The sequence below is a fragment of the Pelophylax lessonae genome, assembly GCF_965119305.1.
Source record: "Pelophylax lessonae genome assembly, chromosome: 4".
Classification (NCBI taxonomy): domain Eukaryota; kingdom Metazoa; phylum Chordata; class Amphibia; order Anura; family Ranidae; genus Pelophylax; species Pelophylax lessonae.
The window spans coordinates 461957411-461983025 of record NC_138771.1 but is presented as its reverse complement, the minus strand read 5'-3'; the positions used below and the strand labels follow the sequence as shown (position 1 = coordinate 461983025).

Genomic DNA, 25615 nt, shown 5'->3' with positions numbered 1-25615 from the left:
CTGATGTTTTCTGTGTACTAGCTGCAAAGTAGACAGACCATCTACAGCCATCACTGTGACAGGTAACTATTACATTTTCTTCCTTTTTGTACTGCATACTGTATGTTATATACTGATAGAAATGGATTGTTTTCCACTGTGTGTCCTTCAGTAAGGTTTAAAGTGTTTGTTAATTTAAAGTAAAACTTATTTATTTGTAATTTTGGATGGATTAGGGAAGGATTAGACTTTCTGGTAAGTTTTTATTGCTGATGGTGTTCTGGCAAGGAAGACTAAAGCATTAATCCGGCCTAAAAAAATAACAAGGTAAAATGAAAAGCCCAAACAGTACATGATAAAATAAAAACAACTTTTGCTGCAATATTCCTTTATTTCAGAGATTTCCCCACTGACACCCTTAGTCTGATGGTCAGCATTGTTGAAGTACAGAATCACAGTATATATAAAAATAATATGCAAAGTCCTTAAAACATTGCTGCTTCTGCAGGAGTTTTGTGTTTTGCTATCCTATGAGTCCATGCACATTAGGAGGATTAGAGACAATTTTCAAGCTCAGCGTTTAGAGGCAGGAAAAAAAAAACCCCTTCTGGTTTGCGTTTCTGATTGGAGCTTTCTGGCAGAAGAAAATGCTAAACTCTCCTAAAAACGCTCTATTTGAGATTTTTTTTTTTCTGCCAAGGGAACTGGAATTTCTTTTTGAAGCGGAGCTCCACCCAAAAGGGAGCTGATACCTGTCAAAACCTGGTACCCGATCCCGCAATTGTTGTGTGGCGATCTACGAAAATTCTGGCACCTTCTCCTTCCCCCCTGCTGCCTTCTGGGAGACACACAGGCACACAAGGTTTCCCCTAGTGAAGATGCTAGCGCCTGCACCTGGATTCGATGGATGGATCGGCTCGTGGTGCTGACATCACGGGTTCCCTGGACAGGTAAATTTCCTTATCAGTGGCAGCCCGTCCCTTGGGGGAGCAGGGGTGCCGCCCTCCCCATCCATGCATCTGGCCCCCTAAACTACATGCAGGGCGCCAGATGCATGGATTCCAATAGGGTTTTTTTTTTTTTTTTTTTTTTTAAGCATCTGATTAGAGCGAGAGGCTCTAATAGGCTTCAAAAAAGGGTGGGCTCGGGGCGACCTGAGCCCACCCAGTTGTATGACAATAGCGAATAAATATTCGCAATTATCACACTGATTCTCCTACCAGCCAATCGGGAAGCGGGTCGTGAGACCTCTGTCCTGCTTGGCTGAAAAGAGAAGCGATTTTACTGCCCATTGGCCTGGAAGAGGGAGGAGACGCACGGCCGGAGGAGGTAAGAATGCTGGCTGTCTGTCCGGCCATCCCACTGGGGGGGGGGGGGGTGTATTTGCCTGCCGGCCATCAGTCTATCCGTCCCGCTGGGAGAGGGGCAATGGATTTGCCCCCTCCCCCAAATTATCAAGTACCAGCTGCCACTGGTCCTTATATTAAAAGTCAGCAGCTACTGTATTTGTAGCTGCTGACTTTAAATTTTTTGTTCCCCCCAAAATGGAACTATTCTTTAAGTCCAGTGTGCATGGAGAGATGGCAAGTGGTTGTCAAATTCAGGTGCTTACACTGCTTGCATGGGGAAAAAATCAAATCAATTTAATTCAAGATTAAAGAGATGCATTAAAGCCCAAAATCTGGGAAACTTTAAAATGATCCCTTGCAGTGGAGCTGCTCCAGCACTACAAAGGTTAATTTCTCATTTAGATCTAGAGGACATAGAAAAGAAAATCTACTTACCCAATCCTCTGCTCTGCTAGACCAGTCCCTGCAGTGTCTTCTCCCTCATGCTCCACCAGTCTAAGTTCCTGATGTAATGAAGACCAATGTAGGGTCCATAGCAACACCGAGGAACAGTCCACCGCCGGAACATGAGGGAGCGCCAACTGCCAGGGGTATCAGGTGAGTTAAAGTGCTTCCCCTCTCCCCTATACAAAATGAGAAGTTTACCCTTGTAGCATGGGACTTTTACATTTTCCAGAGTGCATCCTATATATCTGCCTGGAATTCAGCTGTAAACCATTTATTTGTCTTCTAATGGGCGACAGTGGCAAATGTCTTAAAAGAGGATTTCCCCCACTTTGGAGAGATTTCCTTTTCCTTTGTATCTACAGGAAAGGAAAATAAGGAAAATCTACCTAATGAGAAACAGAAAGTAATAGGAATGGAAATCCAAAATCTGAGAGCAGTCACCAAAGCAAGATGTGAGGCAAAATTATCCGATGTTCCAATGACAACTAAGATGGGAATTTTACTTTACTTTTTTGGGAGATTTCCTTTCCAGGAAAGAAAATATTGGGAAATCTCTGTTGGCCATATGCAGCAATATAACCTAATTAAAGTATAACTAAATGTAAAACCTTTTTTTTTAGTTTTGGATAAAAGGGAGGTGGATTAGAACACCTGTCAGGTTTTATATTGCTGTATGTGCCCCCATTAAGGGTATTCCCCCTCTCTATTTGTCCTGTTTACCATTATCAGTGAAAGTAAAAGAAAATCCCAAATTTTGAGTTATGTCCAGAAAAGTAATAGTTTCCCCATTGGAAGGTTTCCCCTCTATTTCTCGTGACCTGGGGGTCCCCAAGAGATTGCCTTATTTTGCAAGAATTTCTTCTTACTTCCAGTTTACCTATGGGACAGAAAGTGAAGGTAAATATCCCCAATGGGACACATATAGCAAAAATAAACCTTACAGGGGTTATAACTAGGGATAGACTGATTATCGGTAAGGCTGAAATATCGGGGGTCGATATGCACTTTTCCTGATATACTGGTATCGGCTCCGGAACTGGCCGATATTGCCGATTTTGTGACGTCATTCTGCCTTCTTATGCTGCCTCCCTCGCCTTGGACAGCCTCTTCTGGAGTCATTACTGGTCTTGCGGGAGTGTATCACAGCAATACACCCACCCACAGCAGCCCGGTTTCAGCCAGCCACTCACATCCACAGGCTCTGTACCAGCCACAGGCACTGTACCAGTGAGCCAGCCAGCCACCCACTGGCCCTGTATCAGCCAGCCACAGGCACTGTACCAGCCAGCCAGCCAGTCACCCACAGGCCCTGTACCAGCCAGCCACCCACAGCCCCTGTTCCAGCCACCCACCTACCACAGGGTGCCAGCCAGCCACCCACCCACCACAGGGTGCCAGACAGCCAGCCACCCACCACAGGGTGCCAGACAGCCAGCCACCCACAGACAGGGTGCCAGCCAGCCACCCACCCACCACAGGGTGCCAGTCAGCCATCCACCACAGGGTGCCAGCAAGCCAGCCACCCACCACAGGGTGCCAGCCAGCTAGCCACCCACCACAGGGTGCCAGCCAGTCACCCACCACAGGGTGCCAACAAGCCAGCCACCCACCACAGGGTGCCAGCCAGCTAGCCACCCACCACAGGGTGCCAGCCAGTCACCCACCACAGGGTGCCAACAAGCCAGGAATTAAGCATTAAACAAAAATTAAAATGTTCAGTACCAGATTTGTGTCAAAAATTGTCTTTATTTTTCAAAACTTTAAATGTACAAAATATCAGCCGATACCTATACGTTGTGACCAAAATATCGGAATCGGCCCTAAAAAACCATATCGGGCTATCCCCAGTTATAACCCTCCCTTACTCTATCCAAAATTAAGAAAAATGTTTTGCCTATAGTTCTACTTTCAAATTTGAACTATTCCCATTAACATTAAAAAAAAAAGAAAAAAGAAAAAAAGTTTTAGCCATACAAACTCCTAAAGAATTGTTGCACTTTTAAACAAAGGGGAGGAGAAATGAACCTATTATTTCATATGATCTGTAATATAGGGTTGAAAAAAGAAAAAATTGCCACGCTGCATTGTTCTTTAATGTGTATGTAAAGCCACCGTTTTTAATACCTACTCGTCCACTAGTAAGATTGATCCTTTCTATGGCTAAAAGGGAAGAATTTTGAGTTTTTATAAGAACAGCGAGAAAATCTTCCAAAGCTGTTCTAGTGACAAAGATAATAATCCCTCGTTTTGGAGATATTTTTTCTCACTTCTATTTATGTCTGCAGGACAGGAAGTAAAGGAAAATCTCTAAAATGGGACATGGATGGCAAAAATTAAATTTTGTTTTGGGTTGACACCTGAAAAAGGAATATAGAGGAAATCTTACAAGTAGGACAGTTGTTAAGGTGACAACTGTCCTAAGAGAGAACCTCACTTTGGAAAGCTTTCCTTTCACTTTTTGTTTCTGTTGGGCACAGACAAAAAAAAAAAAAACTGACAGGGGTTTTAACCCTACAATAACCGAAGCTAAAAACTAGAAACGTTTTTCTCTAGATATTGAGGATTGATGTTATCTAATGATCAGACACACAGAAATACAATCTGTTGCACTAAAAAAATTGTATTCATTTTTATTAGGAGTAAAACAAAGGATTCATAAATCTGCGGAACCTGTGCACTCCATAAAAATGTCTGGTGTTATGAAATGTAAGTATAGCTTTCAACATATATTTACATTATTCTAAAATTCAGTAAAAGACAATATTTTAGATATTTAAGGATGTGATCTGTAATGTGGATTTTGATCATCTTCTGATTAATAATGTAGTTTTTGGGAAGGGTGATGATAAGGACAAGCATGAGGATAAGGACAAGCATAAGGAAAAAGACAAAGATGAAAAGCATCACAAAAAGGATAAAAAGGAGAAGAAAAAGAAGGAGAAAAAGGTACGAATTTCAAACTGGGCTTTTTATTGATGTGTTTCAAGATGACTTTTACTGTATGGTATTGGGTAGATGAAATTAGAATATTATACAGGTATAATTTATCAGTTTTATTCAGTTGCCTAGATTACAGATAATAAATACTGTACATTATAGCTCAACACTAAGCATTTGTTTGACTAGCAAAAAAAAAAAAGTCCCTAGATGCTTAAAAAAATGATCTGGTTACAATATTCGCCTTTACTGCTGCCCCCGCAATACTCAGTTTTTGCCACAAGATGTCCTCGTTCTTCAGAATTAAATGATGGCCAGTGTCATTCAGTCTGGAAGAGAGAGGACACAGTGTGCATACAGGGCATCATGGGCCTACATCCTGAGGGTTGTTGTCACTATTTATTGTTCCCTTTATTTCCAGCGCAATGATGCAAAGGGTAGCACCATTTTCTTCATCATTGTGGAACACACTCACCTCCTGAGGGGAAAATTACACAGTGCAACATGTATGTGTGTGTGTGTGTGTGTATATATATATATATATATATATATATATATATATATGTGCAAAATAAAATCATGCAGCATAGTTGGCCTCCAGGGGAAATAAACCCAGAGGTGGGCATTAACCACTTAAGCCCCGGAGAATTTGGCTGCTCAAAGACCAGGGCCTATTTTGCGATTCGGCACTGCCTGACTTTAACGGACAATTGCGCGGTCGTGCGATGCTGTACCCAAATGAAATCCCTTTTTTCCCACAAATAAGAGCTTTCTTTTGGTGGTATTTGATCACCTGTGTGATTTTTACTTTTTGTGCTATAAACAAAAAAAGAGAGACAATTTTGAAAAAATAACAATATTTTTCACATTTTTTTATATGAAATTCCCCCCAAAAAATGTTAAAAATCTAAAATTTTTAACATTTTAGGCCAATTTGTTTTTTGCTACATATTTTTGGTGTAAAAAATAATATTTTGATTGGTTTGCGCAAAAGTCATTGCGTTTACTAACTACGGGAAAGATTTATGTAATTTTTATAGTTTTTTTTAAACTAGTAATGGTGGCGATCTGCGATTTTTTTTGCGGGACTGCGACATTGCGGCAGACAGATCGGACCCTTGACTGACATTTTTGACACTTTTGGGGGTACCAGTGACATTACTACAGTAATCAGTGCTATAAATATGCACTGTTACTGTAAAAATGACACTGGCAGGGAAGGGGTTGACTTTATTGGTGATCAGTGGGTTAAATGTATCCCTAGGGGCGTGATTCTAACTGTGGGGGGGGCGTGGCTTGTGATGTAACCACAGAGACATACGATCCTACATAGCAGGATCGTATAGTCTCTGCAGTTACACCAGGGAGAATGACAGGCGGCTTTGTTTATATTAGCGCGCTAATGGCTCGTGGGCAAGCAACGTAGCCCTAAGTTGCTTTGCCCAGTAGAGGCCGACGGCCGCAGTAAATAGTCGTACGGCGGTCGGCAAGTGGTTAAAGTGTTACTAAACCCACAACAGTAAATCAGTCTGTATATGCAGTAAAGCATGCTTGTTTTACTCACTGTGGAACCTAAAGGGTTAATCCTCTGCATTGTGTAAAATGGCTGTGTGATCCTCCCATTCTTTTACTGTCCCCAAGCCATCTGCTAATAGTACAGAGCCCTAGGAGGCACTCAGTTTGATGTGTATAGCTTGAGACATTTTTTTTTTTTTGGGTGGGTGCATGTGATCAGAGCAGGGCCAATCAGCACTGTCCAGACAGAGGGTCAGGAGTCATGCAGCCTCATAGGACAGTCAGAGCAGAATGAAAACTCCTCCACAAGTGTTAACCAGTGTTCGGCCAGACACTGATAGAAGTCGCAAGACTGCTATATACTGCTGATGGGAAAAGGCAGTTTATATTTACTAAAATAATTGTATTTTCATGTTTTATGTACTGTGGGAGACCAGTTATGGCGAATGAAGGGTCCTGGGTTTAGTAACACTTTAGGGCCATGTCATGCTAGTGTCTTATAATTTGCCAGTAAAAGGATTACAAAGCAGGGTAGAAAAAAAAAACTGCTTCCATGTGTCCCTCCCTCACTAGCTGGATGGGTGAGCCATCACTCTCTCGCTGGCAATACATGTAAGTAAGTAGGTGAGTATTATCTCTGCAATTTTTATTGATCCTGTCACTGGTGTGTTGTTGCCACCATCAGGATAGAATGTGTGACAAAAGCCTTATGAGTTGTACGTAGAAGCTTTACAAACAAAAGTGTACACCATTAAGGATATGGGTTGAACATAATCTAATGGTGCCATTGCCCAGTTCACCTAACAACTGAACCACCCACTCATCACCCTTTGGTGGTCCTGTAAGTGGACTGAAATGCTTGTGGATCTCCCAGCCTCTGAACCCTGTTTCTGCACAACTTTCCATAAGCTTATATATGAGACAGGTAATATTGTGGTAGCAGGGGAAGTGTTGTTTTTTATACCCTAGTTGTTTTTTGCATGTACTTATATAGTGCCAACAATTTATAAAGTGCTTTACATATTTTATTATACATTATACATTCACATCACTCCCTGCCCTCAGGAAGCTTACAATCTAAGGTCCTTATCTCACATTCAAACATAGACATACAGTGATGATCGAACGTTTGGGCACCCCAGGTAAAAACTTGTATTAATGTGCATAAAGAAGCCAAGGAAAGATGGGAAAATCTCGAAAAGGCATCAAATTACAGATTAGACATTCTTATAATATGTCAACAAAAGTTAGATTTTATTTCCACCATTGACACTTTCAAAATTACAGAAAACAAAAAAAATGGCGTCTGCAAAAGTTTGGGCACCCTGCAGAATTTATTGCATGCACTGCCCCCTTTGCAACTCTGAGACCTGCCAGTGTCATGGATTGTTCTCAATTGTCGTCTGGGAAGACCAGGTGATGTCAATCTCAAAGGTTTTTTTTTTTTTTTTTTTTATTTAAAATTTTTCGACAATTTAACAAGTCAGATAATACAACAGGTATACACAAGAATTGTACATAGCAAAATGCAACAGTGATTGGAAGGATCCAGCAGGAGGGGAGAGGAAGAGTGGAAAGGGGGGGGTGGCCAGAACTCAATGGCCAGACATTACATGAGTCCCAGGTTGGCATAGGTGGCGGGGATTGTGGAGTCACTCATAGTGAATGCAAAGGCAAAATCAACAGGGGGGGGGGGGGGGGTCGTCCGAGGTTTTTGACATGTGCTTGAGGAAGACGTTCCACTTGGCGTGGAAGAGACCAGTGGCAGAGGGGGACACATTGTCCATGTTGATGCGGTCAATGGAAAGGAGTGTGGTTAGCTCTGGCTGTAGCATGGATACAAGGGGGGGGGGGGGGGTACTTGTAATCCAATGTTTCAGGATCAGTCGCCTGGCAATTAGTAGAGTGGTAAGGATCCAGAGACGAGGGGAAACGTCTGATGTGCTTGACCATTTTTGCAGGCGTTTGTCCCAGTAGCCAAACAGCAGGAGAAGAGGGTCTTTTGGGACAATCAGTTTGGTGACGGTTTCAATGTAGGCGAGCACCCTATCCCAAAATGACGTAATAGAAGGACAGTCCCAAAACTTGTGACAGAGGGACGGGCGTTCAATTAGGCAAAAAGGACATTTGTGAGCATCCGGGATCGTATTATCTGAGAGGAACGGAATATGTGCTCTATGAAAGATCTTAAGTTGCGTTTCCTTCCAGATAGAGTTAGGGGTGAGTTCAAGAGTAGTCCGAAGACCACTTATGATCTTTGGTAGGGTGTCCTCTCCAGGAAAGTCTTTGAGCCAGTTCTTTGCGGATGATGTAAAGATCGCCGGTGGGCACGAGTGTAAGAGGGGTTTATACACGTCAGAAATGGTGTATTTGCCAGAAGCTATAAGAGAGTCCACAAGTGACGGCTAGAATCCCTGATCAGGTTTGGGCGAGGTGGTGCGGATGAAATGACGACATTGTGCCAAGTAGAAATGGTCCGATGCAGACAAGTCATAAATCTTGGAGGTGTCCGAAATAGGGAGTAAGAGACCAGTTTGGGTGTTGCAGAGCTGGGCGAAGGTGACCAGACCTTTCAAGTTCCAATGATTTTAGACCGTGTGATCCATACCAGGGGGAAAAGCCGGGTTGCCCCGGATCGGCATAAATTTGGAGAAATACAGTGGTAGTTTTAGCAGCTTGCGTATCTCCCTCCACGCTATAACCGTGTCCCTCAGGAGCAAGCTATGTCACAGGTCGGGAGGGAATTGAACCCATCTGACATGGAGAAGGGCTGCCAGGTCGAAAGGCTTGGACATCTGGGACTCCAACTCATAGTTCGAGAATTGTGACGCCCGAGATATCCAGTCCAAAGCCACCCTCAGCAAGCATGACAAATTATACAGTCGTATGTCAGGAAAATTGATACCTGCGTCTCGCCTGGGGAGGCTTAGCTTTTTGGAGGATATGCGAGGCCTCTTCCCTCTCCACAGGAAACGAGAAAAGGCTCTGGAGAGCTCCTGTGCGTCCTTGTGTTTGATCAGTAATGGTAAGGTTTGCAAAAAGTACAGTATGCGTGCAAAGCTGACCATCTTAACCAAATGGCATCTCCCCAAGAGAGACAGCGGTAGATCCTTCCAGTTTTCCAGTTCCCCTTTAATTTTGGCGAATAGCGGGGGGTAATTAAGGGTGTAGATTGATGCAGGCGTCCTTCCGATTTTTATACCTAGGTAAGTGATAGCGTGAGGTGCAATCTTAAAGGGGGAATTACGTTCCCACGCACGTTGTACGTTAGACCCCAGGGGGAGGATTTCGCTCTTAGAATAATTTATTTTAAGGCCCGAACATTTCCTGAAGGCGTCAAAGGTAGAAACTATCGTGGGTATGTCGTCAGCGGGTTGAGAGGTGAAGAGAAGCACATCGTCAGCAAATAGGGAGATCCGGAGTTCCCGGTCCCCTACACAGACACCGTGTAAGGGCGCCTTGGTGGAAAAGTAACGCGACAAGGGTTCCATCGCCAAATTAAAGAGCAGCGGGGATAGGGGGCACCCCTGACGCGTTCCTTTGTACAGTCTAAAATCGTCCGTCATGGATCCACCCAAACACAGTCTAGCAGTCGGAGAGGTGTACATAGAGGTAACCAGGTGCACGAATGGGCCCTTGAACCCCATAGTGTCCAGGACCCGCCGTAGCCAGTTGAAGTTCACATTGTCGAATGCCTTTTCGGCGTCTAGCGTTACTATGGCCAGGTCTTTGTCGGGATGAATGCGGGCTTGTTCTAGCACCAGTAACACCTTCCGGATATTCGCCGTAGCCGAACGTCCTTTGGTGAAACCGGATTGGGCTGGGTGAATTAGAGTGGGCATGATGAGCGCCAGGCGCGAGGCAACAATTTTTGATAGAATTTTAACGTCGAGGTTGAGTAGCGATATAGGGCGGTACGATCCTGGTTCCAGAGGGTCCTTCCCTTTTTTTGCAAGCAATTTAATAATAGCCTGGTTACCGGTCGGCAGGTAAGGCCCCCCGTCCCAAATATGGGAGTAGACGGCAACCAATGTAGGGACCAAGCATGTCATAGCAGATTTGTAAAATTCCCCTGTGAGACCGTCAGGACCAGGAGATTTGTTAGCCGCTAGGTGTCGTATCGTTTGTGTGATTTCTTCCGCCGATATCGGAGCGTTCAGCATACGCAATTGTGCAGGGTCAATAAGAGGAAGCCCCGTGTTTGACAGAAACATATCGCCCGCCGTTTCCTCTACGTCTTCCTGCCCATATAACGAAGAGTAGAAATCTCTCATGATGCGCTGCACGCCTAGGGGAGAAGAGTCTACCAAGCCAGAGGGATCCCGAAGAGAGCCTATGTGTGTGGGAGAAGGCCGACCCTTACACATGCTCGCCAACATCTTGCCCGCTTTATTGCCGAACCTGTGCAAGGACGCAGCCAGGTGGGCAGTGTGGATGCGTTCCACCTTTTCTGCCCAGTCATCAAAAGCTTTCTTAGCCAGAAGCCAAGCTTCTGTGGCCTTGGGGGTGTTCGTGAGAAGTAGGTGCCTGTGTGCCGCGTGTAAACGTTCGCTCGCTGCCTTGTAACCGCTTTTGGCATGTCTCTTGTACGCTGCCGCATACGAAATTATGCGGCCCCTTAGGAAGGCTTTGCCCGCTTCCCAAAATAGATGTGGGGAGGAGGAGTGCGCCGCATTAGCCGCCGAGTAATTTTGCCATTCACGCTCGAGATAAGACTGGAAGTCATGATTTTTAGCCAAAAAGGAGGGGAATCGCCAAATAAGTGGGACCGTCGGGGAGCCTGCGAGGTCAATGGACAGGGCTAGGGGAGAGTGGTCAGAGATAGCCATATCGTGAATATTTGCGTCTTGTATCAGGGGGAGGAGAGAATCAGAGCAGAAGAAATAGTCGATCCTAGTGAAGGTCTTGCGAGGGTGAGAATAAAAGGTATATTCACGGTCTGTTGGGTGGAAATGTCGCCACACGTCAATCAGTGATAATGAGTCTACAAGAGTGGTCAGGGGAGTAGGAGATTCCATAGTGCGGGAGCGGGATGATTGAGGGTGCAAGGATTTGTCCATAACTACATCCATAACCGCATTAAAATCGCCCCCCAGTAGTCGTGGGGTCTGTGGCAGTGTTAGGGCCCGCGTCGATAGCGACGAGTAAAAGGACTGGTCAAATACATTAGGGGCATACACGTTGGATATGACTAATTCCCTACTGTTGATGCGAACGTGTGCAGAGACATATCGGCCTTCCTCATCCGTATCCACAGCCAGGATTTCCACTGAGAGCCGCTTGTGGAAAAGAATGAGGACACCAGCCTTGCGGCCCACTGCCGCTGATCCTATCACCTTACCCACCCAAAGCTTTTCCATGCGGTGCATATCCGCCGCCGGAAGGTGCTATTCCTGGAGAAGAGCTATGTCCGCCCGGAGGCGTTTTAAATGCCGCAGGACTTTCATCCTCTTCGCCGGGGATCTGAGTCCCTTAACGTTCCAGGATATCAGCGTCATTTGTCATACAAAAATGGTCGATGTGTTAGACAGTGATGGTACATCATGCCCAAAAATATGATATAGTTATGCCAGAGTAAGGTGGGGGAAGCTACAGAGTTAAATGAAAGAAGCTCCAAGTGCCGTCTAGAGCTCAAGGGGTGACGACCGTTGGGGGGGGGGGGAGGCCCAGGGGAGAAGGGAAGGGATAACTGGAAGGAGCAACATCTACAGAACAGAGAAACATAGCAAAACAATAGCATCAACTTCACTTTTTTCCGCATATGTGTGCAATAGAGCGCAGCTCCCCAAGCGTGACTCCAGATACGACCGGGGCGGATCAGGCCCTATAAACGAACGCATCTGGAGTGAGACCCGGGTCGCGATGAACGAACAGAACTAGGCGCTGCCATGGCACAAGATGCGGAGCATAGAGAGGAGAACAGTAAAACATTAAGGGCTGAGAGAATTATAAGCGACATGTAATAAACAGGTTGATCTACTCCAGTTTGTGGAGGGTATGCTTACGGAAATTGCCGTATGATCTTCCGCTCCTCAGAGTAGAGTCCCATCCTGTGCGCCCGTTCCACCACACATATACCTTGTAGGCCCAGGGCAGCCGGTATTTTGCGTGCACACAGCTCAGGGATAGCCGAGGGGGCAACAGATTCCGGGATCCCTATGAACCGAAGGTTGCTCCGCCTGGATCGGTTCTCCAAATCCTCAAGCTTGTCCATTATCACCCTATTGAGTTTATCCTGGGATTGTTCCGTTCCCTGCATTTGGTAAATTTCGTCTTCTATGCTGGAGATTCTACCTTCAGCTTCATTTAGGCGACGGGAGTGAGACTCCAGCTCTTTTCTGATGCAGGCCATGCCGGCAGCCACCGCTTGTTCCACTGAAGCTTTGATGGTGGGGGTGAGCAGGGCGACCACTGCCTGAGCGATCCGGTCCGTGGAAGGGTCCGCAGCTGTGGAGGATATGGCAGAGGTCGGCTGCGAGCTCTCCTCGGGCTGCTGGGAGGTGTCCATGGCAGCTGGAGCAGGCGTTTTCGCGGAGTAGGCCGCGACCGCGGCCTCGATTTGGGCCGTGCCCGGCGGAGGTTGCGCCGCCGCTTTTTCTAAGAAGCGTTCCATGGCGGAGCAAACGGAGGGGCTGTGCCGGGGCCGGGGGGGTTCGGAAGGCAGATGGAGTGCCGATGGGGCAGGCTGGAGGTGCTGGGCCGGCTTTTTATGCCGTTTTTTGGAGCCACGCCGCGGGAGCTGAGTAGTGCTCAACTACTCCATGCGGCGCCGGAACCGGAAGTCATCTCAAAGGTTTTAAATGCCCAGACTCATCTGACCTTTCCCCCAACAATCAGCACCATGGGATCTTCAAAGCAGCTGTCTAGAAAACTGAAAATAGTTGATGCTCAAAAAGCTGGAGAAGGCTATAAGAAGATAGCAAAGCGTTTTCAGATGTCAATATTCCCTGTTCGGAATGTAATTAAGAAATGGAAGTCATCAGGAACAGTGAAAGTTAAAGCAAGATCTGGAAGACCAAGAAAAATATCAGACAGAACAGCTCGCAGGATTGTGAGAAAAACAATTCAAAACCCACGTTTGACTGCACGATCCCTCCAGAAAGATCTGGCAGACACTGGAGTTGTGGTACACTATTCCACTATAAAGAGATACTTGTACAAATATGGTCTTCATGGAAGAGTCATCAGAAGAAAACCTTTTCTACGTCCTCACCACAAAAAGCAGTGTTTGAACTTTGCAAATGAACATATAGACAAGCCTGATGCATTTTGGAAACAAGTTCTGTGGACCGATGAGGTTAAAATTGAACTTTTTGGCCAGAATGAGCAAAGGTACGTTTGGAGAAGAAGGGGCACAGAATTAAATGAAAAGAACCTCTGTCAAACTGTTAAGCATGGGGGTGGATCAATCATGCTTTGGGGTTGTATTGCAGCCAGTGGCACAGGGAACATCCCACAAGTATAGACGGAAAAACGGATTCAATGAAATTTCAGCAAATTTTGGATGGTAACTTGATGCCATCTGTGAAAAAGCTGAAGTTAAAGAGAGGATGGCTTCTACAAATGGATAATGATCCTAAACACACCTCAAAATCCACGGGGGATTACATCAAGAGGCGTAAACTGAAGGTTTTGCCATGGCCTTCACAATCTCCTGACCTCAACATAATTGAAAATCTATGGATAGACCTTAAAAGAGCAGTGCGCGGCAGACAGCCCAGAAATCTCAAAGAACTGGAAGACTTTTGTAAGGAAGAATGGGCAAAGATACCTCAAACAAGAATTGAAAGACTGTGAACAAAATAACTGACCTAAGTCAGTGAGTCAGCGCTCACTGTTCCACAATAAAAAAAAAAAAAACCCCTAGATGGTAGAATAAATAAATCAATAAGAATAAATTGAGTTAATGAAAGGAAGGGGACAAATAAGACATTGGCAAGGATGCATGAACTCATCTGTAGACAGAGTCCTTCTTCAAGCGTGTGGTGGTCACAATGATGACAGTTCCTTCTGGTGGGAAGTCATAAAGTCCAAATCAGGGTGTAAAGGATGTATGATGACAGACAGCTCCTCCAGAGGTAGGGAATCCCTCCAAGCATACAGCAAAAACAGAAAAAGGAAGAACAAGGGCGCCAAGTCATGAATGGGAATAAACAAATGACAATTTATTGCAGCAACTTACATGTAAAAACAGGAGATCCAGAGGACAATCATATGGATGTAGATCCGCAGTTCCCACAGTGGGACCAGTAGAAGTTCAACAGATCAAGAAACTGACATCACGGTCCTATGCTGTGTAGCGATAAACAGTTCCAGCTGCCGGCCAATGCTGCAAGTGACGTGGGCTCCCTGGTTGGGCAGCCTCACAAGTGTCCGTTGTACAGCAGAGCCGGTGGGGATGCTGACCCGGAACCGGAAGTGGCATGTGTAACCTGTCGGTTCCTCCACGGAGTCCGACAGTGATCAGAGGGCTAGACAGAGCGTGGAGGGCTGTCCATCCAGGGAGCCCACGTTACTTGCAGCATTGGCCGGCAGCTGGAACTGTTTATCGCTACACAGCATAGGACCGTGATGTCAGTTTCTTGATCTGTTGAACTTCTACTGGTCCCATTGTGGGAACTGCGGATCTACATCCATATGATTGTCCTCTGGATCTCCTGTTTTTACATGTAAGTTGCTGCAATAAATTGTCATTTGTTTATTCCCATTCATGACTTGGTGCCCTTGTTCTTCCTTTTTCTGTTTTTGAAGAATTGAAAGACTCTTGGCTGGCTACAAAAAGCGTTTACAAGCTGTGATACTTGCCAAAGGGGGCAGTACACGATATTATCTCTGCAGGGTGCCCAAACTTTTGCAGACGCCATTTTTTTGTTTTCTGTTATTTTGAAAGTGTCAATGATGGAAAGAAAATATAACTTTTGTTGACATATTATAAGAATGTCTAACCTGTTATTTGATGCCTTTTGGAGATTTTTCCATCTTTCCTTGGCTTCTTTATGCACATTAATACAAATTTTTACCTGGGGTGGCCAAACTTTCGATCACCACTGTACTAGGCCCAATTTAGATGGCAGCCAGTAAATCTACCAGCATCTCTTTGGAGTATGGGAAGAAACCCACACAGTCACATGGAGAACATGCAAACTCCAGGCAGGTAGTGCCATGGTTGGGACTTGAACCCACAACCCTAGTGTTGCTAGATGGAAGGGATAACCCCTTAGGCACTGTGCTTCCCTTGTCATTTCCTTTAAAGTATACCTAAATTCTAATATTTTCTATTTTTTTATAGTGCAAAAAGGAATAAAACTCCTGTGGTGTTTTTTTTTTTTTTTTTACTATCTTTGTCCTACTAGGGAGATCCCATTTCACTTCCTGTCCTGCAGACACAAAAGGAAGTGTGTGAAAATCTTTCCATAGTGAGGGAATATCCCCTTGTCAGTTGTCCCTGAAACACATGTTCCCATTGGAAGCATGTCTGCTGTGTTTTCATTACAAAATGATGGATTGTCCCTCCCTTTTAGTCCCATAGACCAGTTGTCTCCAAACTTTTTAGTCCAGAGACCCCATTGTATAATTTACAAATGTTCATGGGCCAAAAAATACTCTGTTTAATAAATTAATGAGTACAATTTAAATGAATTAATGTCAGAAGTCCTACCTTCACATCTTCACATCCCCCCTATCTCATCAAACCTCTCCTTTCACATCAGAGGCCCAATCTTCACTAGGGATGATCGAACGGTTCGGGTCGACCATCGGTTCGACCCGAACATTGACTGTTCGAAATTCGGCCGAATTCTGAACTTTTTGCTGAAAAAGTTTGGAATTCGGCAACCAGAACCAACCAAAATGCAATGGGACAGGAACTGGGCTTTAATAGCCCCTGATTGGACCAGAACCATCAGTAAAAGCCAATTGAGGGGGCAGGGGGATGCTAGGAATGTGATTGGAGTGACTAGGGGGTCCAGAGGCCAATCAGTAGTGAATACGCCCCCCAGTATATAAGATAGCCCCGCCAAATCTCTAGCATTGTAATACAGGGATGTGGAAGAGAGTGGAAGCAGTTCTGTTACTCCTGCTTCAAAAGTGTCATTTAGCAATTATTAGTGTGAGGAAAGGGATATCTAGTGTAGTTAAGGTACTATTTTCCACTATAGTTAGATTTAATAATCTAGTTTCTGTAGGGAAAGTGTTAGGTGTCAGGGTGACTGTAGTGTAGTGTAGGGTGAACTGACTCTGCTATGCCAGGGTGACCGAACTCTTCCATGTCAGGGTGACCGTAGTGTAGTGTGAACTGACTCTGCTATGCCAGGATGACCGAACTCTTCCATGTCAGGGTGACCGTAATGTAGTGTAGGGTGAACTGACTGTGCTATGCCAGGGTGACCGAACTCTTCCATGTCAGGGTGACCATAGTGTAGTGTAGGGTTAACTGACTCTGACTGCTATGGCAGGGTGACCAAACCCTTCCATGTCAGGGTGACCGCCATAGAAAAAAGATCGTTTGTATTAGAATTGCAGTAGAGCAGGATAGTGGCTTCGCTATTTTCACACCTGGCCGTTTTTGTTTCAGGCGTTTATTGGGCTTTTTTGTGGACATCTTTGGAGACAGGCATGACATCTGAACTTCTGTGTAGGGGTATATATACACACACACACACACATGTATGTATATATACACATATATAGGTGTGAAAGTAGCAGAACCCTATGCCTGCGCTATTGAAATAATTTGCAGCCATAGGGCTTCGCTCCTATCACATCTATATGTGTGTATGTGTATATATACATATAAGTGTGTGTGTGTATATATACCCCTATACAGAAGTTCAGATGTTATGCCTGCCTCCAAAGACGCCCAAAAAAACGCCTGCAACAAAAACGCCCAGGTGTGTTGTTGCAGGCGTTTTTTTTTTTATGGGCATCTTTCAGCTACATGTTAGTATGTAAAAATATATTTACTTATTTTTATTTATTTAAATGTAATTATTTATTTATTTATTATTTATATAAACAACTTTTTTATTTCTACCAGAAATTCATCTCTACCTTTTTAAATAGATGTTTTATGCAAGATTTCATGTATGAAAGCATTCGTTTCCTTTTAATTATAATTTAATTAGGATTTTTCAAGCTCGCCATATACTGTTAGAATCTCATTCGAAAATTTTCGATTGAATGTTCTTACAAAGATTTGTTTGAAAATCCACTAGTGTATGGCCGGCTTTAGATTTTAGTGTTGTGTCTCCTGGCTGGTCAGAATAATTTAAATGGAGAGCAGCAAAGGGTAATGTGATAGAGCAAAAGCAGTAATATGAATCCAATTTTTTTTTCTTCAGTATTTTTCAGTAATGATATCTGACTTAAATTTCGTCTTTTTATCCCCAGGAAGGAGACAAATCAGGCAGCAGTTCCAGCTCTGACAGCGGCTCTGATGTAAGACTCTAATATAGATAGTGATATGATATTGGTTTGTGCTGTCTGCTCAATGACTACCTGATAGCTACAGTGCCTTGAAAAAGTATTCACACCCCTTGACATTTTCCACATTTTGTCACGTTACAACCAAAAATGTAAGTCTATTTTATTGCGATTTTATGTAATAGACCAACACAAAGTGGCATATAATTGTGAAGTGGAATAAAAATGATAAATGGTTTTCAACATTTTTTACAAATAAATATCTGAAAAGTGTGGTGTGCATTCAGCCCCCTTTACTCTGATACCTTGAACTAAAATCTTGTGGAACCAATTGCCTTCAAAAGTCACCTAAATGGTAAATAGAGTTCACCTGTGTGTAATTTAATCTCAGTATAAATACAGCTCTTCTGTGAAGCTCTCAGAAGTTTGTTAGAGAACCTTCGTGAACTAACAGCATTATGAAGGCCAAGGAACACACCAGACAGGTCAAGGACGAAGTTGTGGAGAAGTTTAAAGCAGGGTTAGATTATAAAAAAAAATTCCCAAGGTTTGAACATCTCACGGAGCACTGTTCAATCCATCACCCAAAAATGGAAAAAGTATGGCACAACTGCAAACTACCAAGACATGGCCATCTACCTAAACTGACAGGCCGTGCAAGGAGAGCATTCATAAGAGAAGCAGCCAAGAGGCCCATGGTAATTCTAGAGGAGCTGCAGAGATCTACGGCTCAGGTGGGAGAATCTGTCCACAGGACAACTATTAGTCATGCACTCTACAAATCTGGCTTTTATGGAAGAGTGGCAAGAAGAAAGCCATTGTTGAAAGAAAGCCACAAGAAGTCCTGTTTGCAGTTTGCGAGAAGCCATGTGGGGGACACAGCAAATGTGAAAGAAGGTGCTCTGTGGTCAGATAAGACCAAAATTGAACTTTTTGTCCTAAAAGCAAAACACTATGTGTGGCAGAAAACGAACACTGCACAGCACCCTGAACACATCATCCCCACCGTGAAACATAGTGGTGACAGCATCATGTTGTGGGGATGCTTTTCCAGGGAAACTGGTCAGAGTTGATGGGAAGGTGTATGGAGCCAAATACAAGGCAATCTTAGAAGAAAACCTGTTGGAGTCTGCAGAAGATTTGAGACTGGGGCAGAGGTTCACCTTCTGGCACGACAACAACCCTAACCATACAGCCAGAGCTACAATGGAATGGTTTAGATCAAAGCATATTGATGTGTTAGAATGGCTCCCGTCAAAATCCAGACCTAAATGCAATTAAAAATCTGTGGCAAGACTTGGAAATTGCTGTTCACAGACGCTCTCTATCCAATCTGATAGAGTTTGAGCTATTTTGCAAAGAAGAATGGGCAAAAATGTCACTCTCTAGATGTACAAAGCTGGTAGAGACATACCCAAAAAGACTTGCAGCTGTAATTGCAACGAAAGGTGGTTCTACATAGTATTGACTCATTTATGTTTTTGGTTGTAACATGACAAAATGTGGAATATTTCAAGGGGTATGAATACTTTCTCAAGGCACTGTACATATGCATTATGTTCCTATGGCTATTTTAATGTATACCTAAACATGGTTGTTGGAATATTGTGTACAGTACAGTAATTATTCCAAACATCCAAAAAAGAACAATCAAGATGGCAGAAAATCTTCTTTATTTTAATACTGTATAGTGGGGAGAGTAGTGGGGGGCTCCCACCCCAACTTTGTGTGCGAACGCGCTCCTAAGTGTGCCTCTGCTGAATACAACTAAGGGCTCATTTACAAATGCACCAGGTACTGCTGCTTCTCTAAGTGAGTTTGACAGTTCCAAGTGTGTTTGACAGGTAGTGAGAAGGCGATATGTTGCCTCCTCACCACCTGACTTAAACCCATGATTGTTGTCATTGTGAAACGGTAGTATGGCAATTAGAGGTTTAAATTAGGTGTGAGGAGGCGACCCTGTGCCCGGTGATCATTGACTTCTCCCATGTTGTTCAGGTAGAACTCTACCTCTTAAAGGTTAATATAGTACATGAGGGTAAGTGGAATTCAATCCTAAATATCTCAAATAAAGTTAATGTTAGCATAACTGGGTGTGTTCAGAAAAAAAAAGAAAGAAAGAAAAGGCAATAAAAGAAAGCACATCAGGGTCAAAGAGCAACAGTAAGCAAAGATTTCTGTCCCAGAATGTGGACAAAAAACTGGAGATTAACAATACACTGTATAACACCAACATGTCAGAAAAAAAACAAAAACAGAATCACTGACTTGGAAAAAGGATCACCAACCCCATGTCAGTATTTTGTTGGACCACATTTTGATTTAATTACATCCTATAGTCTGTTGGGATATGTCTCTACTAACTTTGCACATCTAGACTTTTCAATAATTGCCCACTCTTTGCAGAACTGCTCAAGTTTAGTTATATGTAATGGTGACTGTTTGTGGACTGCAGTCTTCAAGTCATTCCACAGATTTTCAATGGGGTTTAAGTCTGGGCTCGGACTAGGCCATACAAGAACAATGACTTTTTTTTCCTTCAACCACTGTTGAATGTTAGTCTCATCTGGCCACCTTAAACACACCTTGAAGATTCTGAGGCCACATGGAAAAAGGTAGTGTGGTCAGACTAAAATTGAATTATTTGGCCTCAACACCAAATCATATGTTTGGCGGAAATCCAATACAGCTCACCATCCAAATAACACCATTCCTACAGTAAAACATGGAGGTGGTAATATCCTGTTATGTGGATGTTTCTCTGCAACAGGGACTGGAGCACTTGTCAGGATAGAAGAAAAATGGATGGGGCAAAATACCATCAACTCTTGAGGAAAATCTGCTGCTCTGCCAGAAAGTTGTCAATGGGAAGAAGGTTTACCTTCCAACATGACAATGACTCAAAGCACACAGCAAAAGTGACCACACAGTGGTTGAAGGAGATAAAGGTGAATGTCCTTGCATGGCCTAGTCAGAACCCAGACTTAAACTCCATTAAAAATCTGTGGAATGACTTGAAGACTGCAGTTCACAAACAGTCACCATCAAATTTACCTGAATTTGAGCAGTTCTGCAAAGATGAGTGGGCAAATATTGCAAAGTCTAGATGTGAAAAGTTAGTAGAGACATATCCAAACAGACTAGAGACTATAATTAAAGCAAAAGGTGGTTCAACAAAATACTGACACAAGGGGGTGATCCTTTTTCCAACTCAGTGATTACGTTTTTTAAATGTTTTTTTTTCTGACATGTTGGCGTTATTTCTTTCACTTGGATGTTAGACCGCATTCACACTGCAGCGGCACGACTTATGCACGACTTCGGGGGGAACCTGTGAAGGCCTATGCACCGCGACTTCGGCGCGACTTGCACGGACTTCATATAATGAATGTCTATGCAAGTCGCTCCGCGGTCGCCCCAAAGTAGTACAGGACCCTTTTTCTAAGTCGGAGCGACTTGTGTCACTCCTATTAGAACGGGTCCTGTACCAGTCAGTGGACCGCGAGGGACCTCGACTTGTCAGGCTGACAAATCGCGGTAGTGTGAATGGAGCCTTAAAGGTTGCACTAAGTAAACAGAGCTGGATAAAACAAAACATGTGTCAGTGTTTTCAGGCTGAAAAGCAACAAAATGTGAATATTTTAAAAGGAGATGATTCTTTTCTATACCCACTGTATATATACATATATAGTACACACACACACACACACACGTTTTGTTTTGCATTTATATTTTACAAGGTGAGGGTGCACATATTCTTTAAAGTTTAGGGTATGTGGTGCAATTGACATATTGTAGCAATGTATTATTTATTTAATTAGTACCATAAACAGAAATACAAGCTCTTATGAATTTTGCGCTGCTCCCACCCCTTTCCCATAGAGTCTTTTAGCAAACTCTAAGAGCAGTGCAAAATACTTAAAGAAGATATGCCGCTACAGGTCCCCAGAGCTCTTGCGATAATGTGGAAGTATGCACAGAATACATGCACAATATGAAAGGCCTAATTCCCCCCCTCTATTGAGATTAGGTCCATGCTCTCCCTCATTGCTTAATTGCCCTTGCTGCCATCTTCTATGTCCTGAATCTTCATGCTTCTTCATGTCTTCTCTATTGGCTAACCAGGAATGATGTAACTCTCATGCATCAGCATGGGCGTCCACAGGAAGGGGCAGGGGGGGGGGGAAATGCCCCCCCCCCTGGAATCTCAACTTCCCCTTTCAAGTGGTTGTTAAGCCACTTCATACCATCCTGTCTAGTCTGTTTAATAATCCTGTGTGTCTGTGTTTTAAAAAAATAAGCCGTTCTTTACCAGTCTTCAGAGGGCCGAGCGCCGCTCACGTGACCCGTTGGCTCTCTCCTCTCCCCCTCTGACAGCTGCCTGCAGCGGGTGGGTCCAAGGATTCCTCACTAATGTCAGTCGGGAGGAGGGAGAGAGGCGAAGGGTCACGTGAGCGGCTAGTGGCACTCTGAAAACTTGTAAAGAATGGCTTATTTTTATAAAACACAGACACAGGGGCACACAGGGTTATTAAACAGACTTTAGACAGGATATGAAACTTTAAATAAAACTACAGCAGGAGAGGAGGGGGCGGGCACTGACACAGGAGCAGATATGCAGGCAGAGGGGGGGGGGGAGAGAGGACAGAGGAGGACAGGAGGGCTGTGGATGACGGAGACACGAAAACTGACCACAGCATCAGGGCTCAGCAGCCATGGCATACCGTGGTCAGTTTACAGAGGTGAGGACATAGCCAGGCAGGATCAGCCAAGTATTTTAGGTGATAGAAGGGGCCAAATTTCACAGCAAAGCACTCATGGATCATTTTTTTCTTTGGGTTAACAAATGCTTTAAAAATAAATGCTGCCGTTTTCTCTTTAAAAATAAATACTGAAAATAATTATGACTATAGGAGACACGAAAACTGACCACAGCATCAGGGCTCAGCAGCCATGGTATACTGTGATTAGTTTACAGAGGGGAGGACATAGCCAGGCAGGATCAGCCAAGTATTTTAGGTGATAGAAGGGGCCAAATTACACAGCAAAGCACTCAAGGATCATTTTTTTCTTTGGGTTAACAAATGCTTTAAAAATAAATGCTGCCGTTTTCTCTTTAAAAATAAATACTGAAAATAATTATGACTAAGCCCCTCCCCTTCATTACATTGTTGAAAAGGGGCGGAGCATGGGTGACCTTAAAATGTTGCCCCCCCTGAAAAAAGTTATGTGGATGCCCAATGCGTGCATGCACACGGGAGTTACTTTTTCCTGGAACAGATGATGTGATTGTACAATGATAGCAGGCAGTTTTATGTAGAAGAGACATAAAGTAGGCATAAAATCCTACCTGCTACGATTTGTTTTTTAAAACTAGAGTTTAGTTCTGCTTTAAAAGTGTGTAGGCCTGTTAGCTGTACTAAAATAAAGAAGATTTTCTGCTATTGCGATTGTGTGGTAATCTTTTGGGGAATTTGGAATTGCTATACTGGCAATCAATAAGTTAACAGCCTAGTATTTTGGTATCTAATAAAAAAAAAAGTCAAACATTTCAAAACTGTTCACAAAAACATATAGAAGGCAAAACTTCTAGTATATACACTGCTCAAAAAAAATGAGTATAGAATCAAGTCAATTAAACTCCTGGGATATTGATCTGGTCAGTTAAGTAGCAGAGGGGGTTGTTAATCAGTTTCAGCTGCTTTGGTGTTATTGAAATTAACAGGTGCACTAGATGGACAACAATGAGACAACCTCCAAAACAGGAATAGTTTAACAGGTAGAGGCTACTGACAGTATAACTACTGGTAGCATGAGGCGATATCTGGACCCTATAGAGGTTGCACAGGTAGTCCAACTCCTCCAGAATGGCACGTGCCATTGCCAGAAGGTTTGCTGTGTCTCCCAGCACAGTCTCAAGAGCATGGAGGAGATTCCAGGAAACAGGTAGTTACTCTAGGAGAGCTGGACAGGGTCATAGAAGGTCTTTAACTCATCAGCAGGACCAGTATCTGCTCCTTTGTGCAAGGAGGAATAGGATGAGCACCGCAAAATGCCCTCCAGCAGGCCACTGGTGTGAATGTCTCTGACTAAACAATCAGAAACCGACTTCATGAGGGTGGCCTGAAGGCCCGACGTCCTCTAGTGGGCACTGTGCTCACTTCCCGGCACTGTGGAGCTCGATTAGCATTTGACATTGAACACCAGAATTGGCAGGTCCGCCACTTGAGCCCTGTGCTTTTCACAGATGAGAGCAGGTTCACCCTGAGCATATGTGACAGGTGTGAAAGGGTATGGAGAAGCCGTGGAGAATTTTATGCTGCCTGTAACATTGTTCAGCATGACCGGTTTGATGGTGGGTCAGTGATGGTCTGGGGAGGCATATCCATGGTAGGACGCACAGACCTTTACAGACTAGACAATGGCACCCTGACTGCCAATAGGTATCGGGATAAAATCCTGGGACCCATTTCAGACCCTACACTGGTTCAGTGGGTCCTGGGTTCCTTCTGGTGCACAAAAATGACCGGTCCCATGTGGCGACAGTATGCAGCCAGTTCCTGGAGGATGAAGTTTTTTTTTACCATTGAATGGCCACCACGCTCGCCTGACCTAAATCTTAGAACACCTCTGGGACATTATGTTTTGGTCCATCCGACGCCACCAGGTTGAACCTCAGTCTGTTCAGGAGTTCAGTGATGCCATGGTCCAGATCTGGGAGGAAATACCTCAGGACACCATCTGTCATCTCATTAGGAGCATGCCTCAACCTTTTCTGGCATGCATACAAGCACAGGGAGGCCATACAAACTACTGAGTGCCATTTTGAGTTGCTGCAATGAAATTTCAGCAAAATCTACTAGCCTGCTGCATTATTTTTTCACTTTGATTTTCGCAGTGTCTTTAAATTCAGCCCTCTGTAGGTTAATCATTTTCATTTCCCTTAAAGAATGTTGCATTTTTTCCTTCCTAACACATTACCCTGTCCATATTTGTATAGTTATCCAGCATGATATTTTTCCCCATTGAAATCTGTGTTTTTAAAGTGTTCCTTTGAATATGTGTTTTTAAAGTGTTCCTTTATTTTTTTTGAGCAGTGTATTATTGTCCATGAAAGAAATGATAGAGATCTGATAGATGTCCATAGATATCAATAGACATTACTACTTCTAATCCACCCCTATTTGCCCTATCAGGAGACAATCTAATGGATATTCAACAGCCATATTGTTGATAAAAGTAAATACAAGTACGATTGAATGTGTATCTGTGTTTTTTTTCTAAAACCTATTCATTTTTTAATCCATAGTGTGAAAAGAAGAAAAAGAAGGACAAAAAATAGCATCACGGCACTGGCCCTTACCTTTTGAAATGTAACTCTTGTTTTATTGCATATGTATTTTACCTCTGTTTTATATTGTGCTCTATTTGCAGCTGTTACGAGGTTCTTAATAAAAAATGAATACTTTAATTCTGAGAAGTTTGTTGTCAGTATCATTTTTCTGTTGAAGAATTTTAATGTGGCTTCATAGACAGCTATAGTTAAAGTGGTTTTAAAGTTAAAATGTTTTTGACCTAATCCATTCCCTGCCCCCCTCCCTAAAAACTTATCTGAGTTCTCTATTGATCCAGCACTGTATCCAGCTGCAGCTCATCTGTTCCCTCTTCCTAAACTCACAAGAGACTCCGGCAGCAGTTGGAGCCATTGGCTACTGCTGCTGTCAGTCAAATTCTGTGAGGAGGCAGTGGAGTGTGTGGCCGAGCCATGCTGTGTGTGTCTATAGACACACAGCCCAGCTCAGGAGCATGCCTGCATAGCACACAGCGAGGTTAGGGAGGCACATGAAGGGGGGGGGGGGGAGTGGACATGGCCAAACAATGGGACTTCGGAAGATGAGGTAAGGGACTGCTCTGTGAAATACCATTACACAGAGCAGGTAAATATAATCCTCTTTTATTATAAATAA

The 25615-nt window shown here is 43.8% G+C and overlaps 1 long non-coding RNA gene across 2 annotated transcripts; it reads left to right on the top strand.

Annotated features, from left to right (window-relative positions):
- Positions 1 to 25128, top strand: LOC309555088. 2 transcript variants are annotated; one of them, XR_014225250.1, is made up of 5 exons: positions 1 to 62; positions 4416 to 4469; positions 4603 to 4721; positions 17616 to 17663; positions 24958 to 25128. It is a non-coding gene; the product is annotated as an uncharacterized lncRNA (long non-coding RNA). The 2 variants fall into 2 exon arrangements; XR_014225251.1 differs by having other exon boundaries at positions 13 to 62; positions 4413 to 4469.
- The last annotated feature ends 487 nt before the right edge of the window (positions 25129 to 25615 follow it).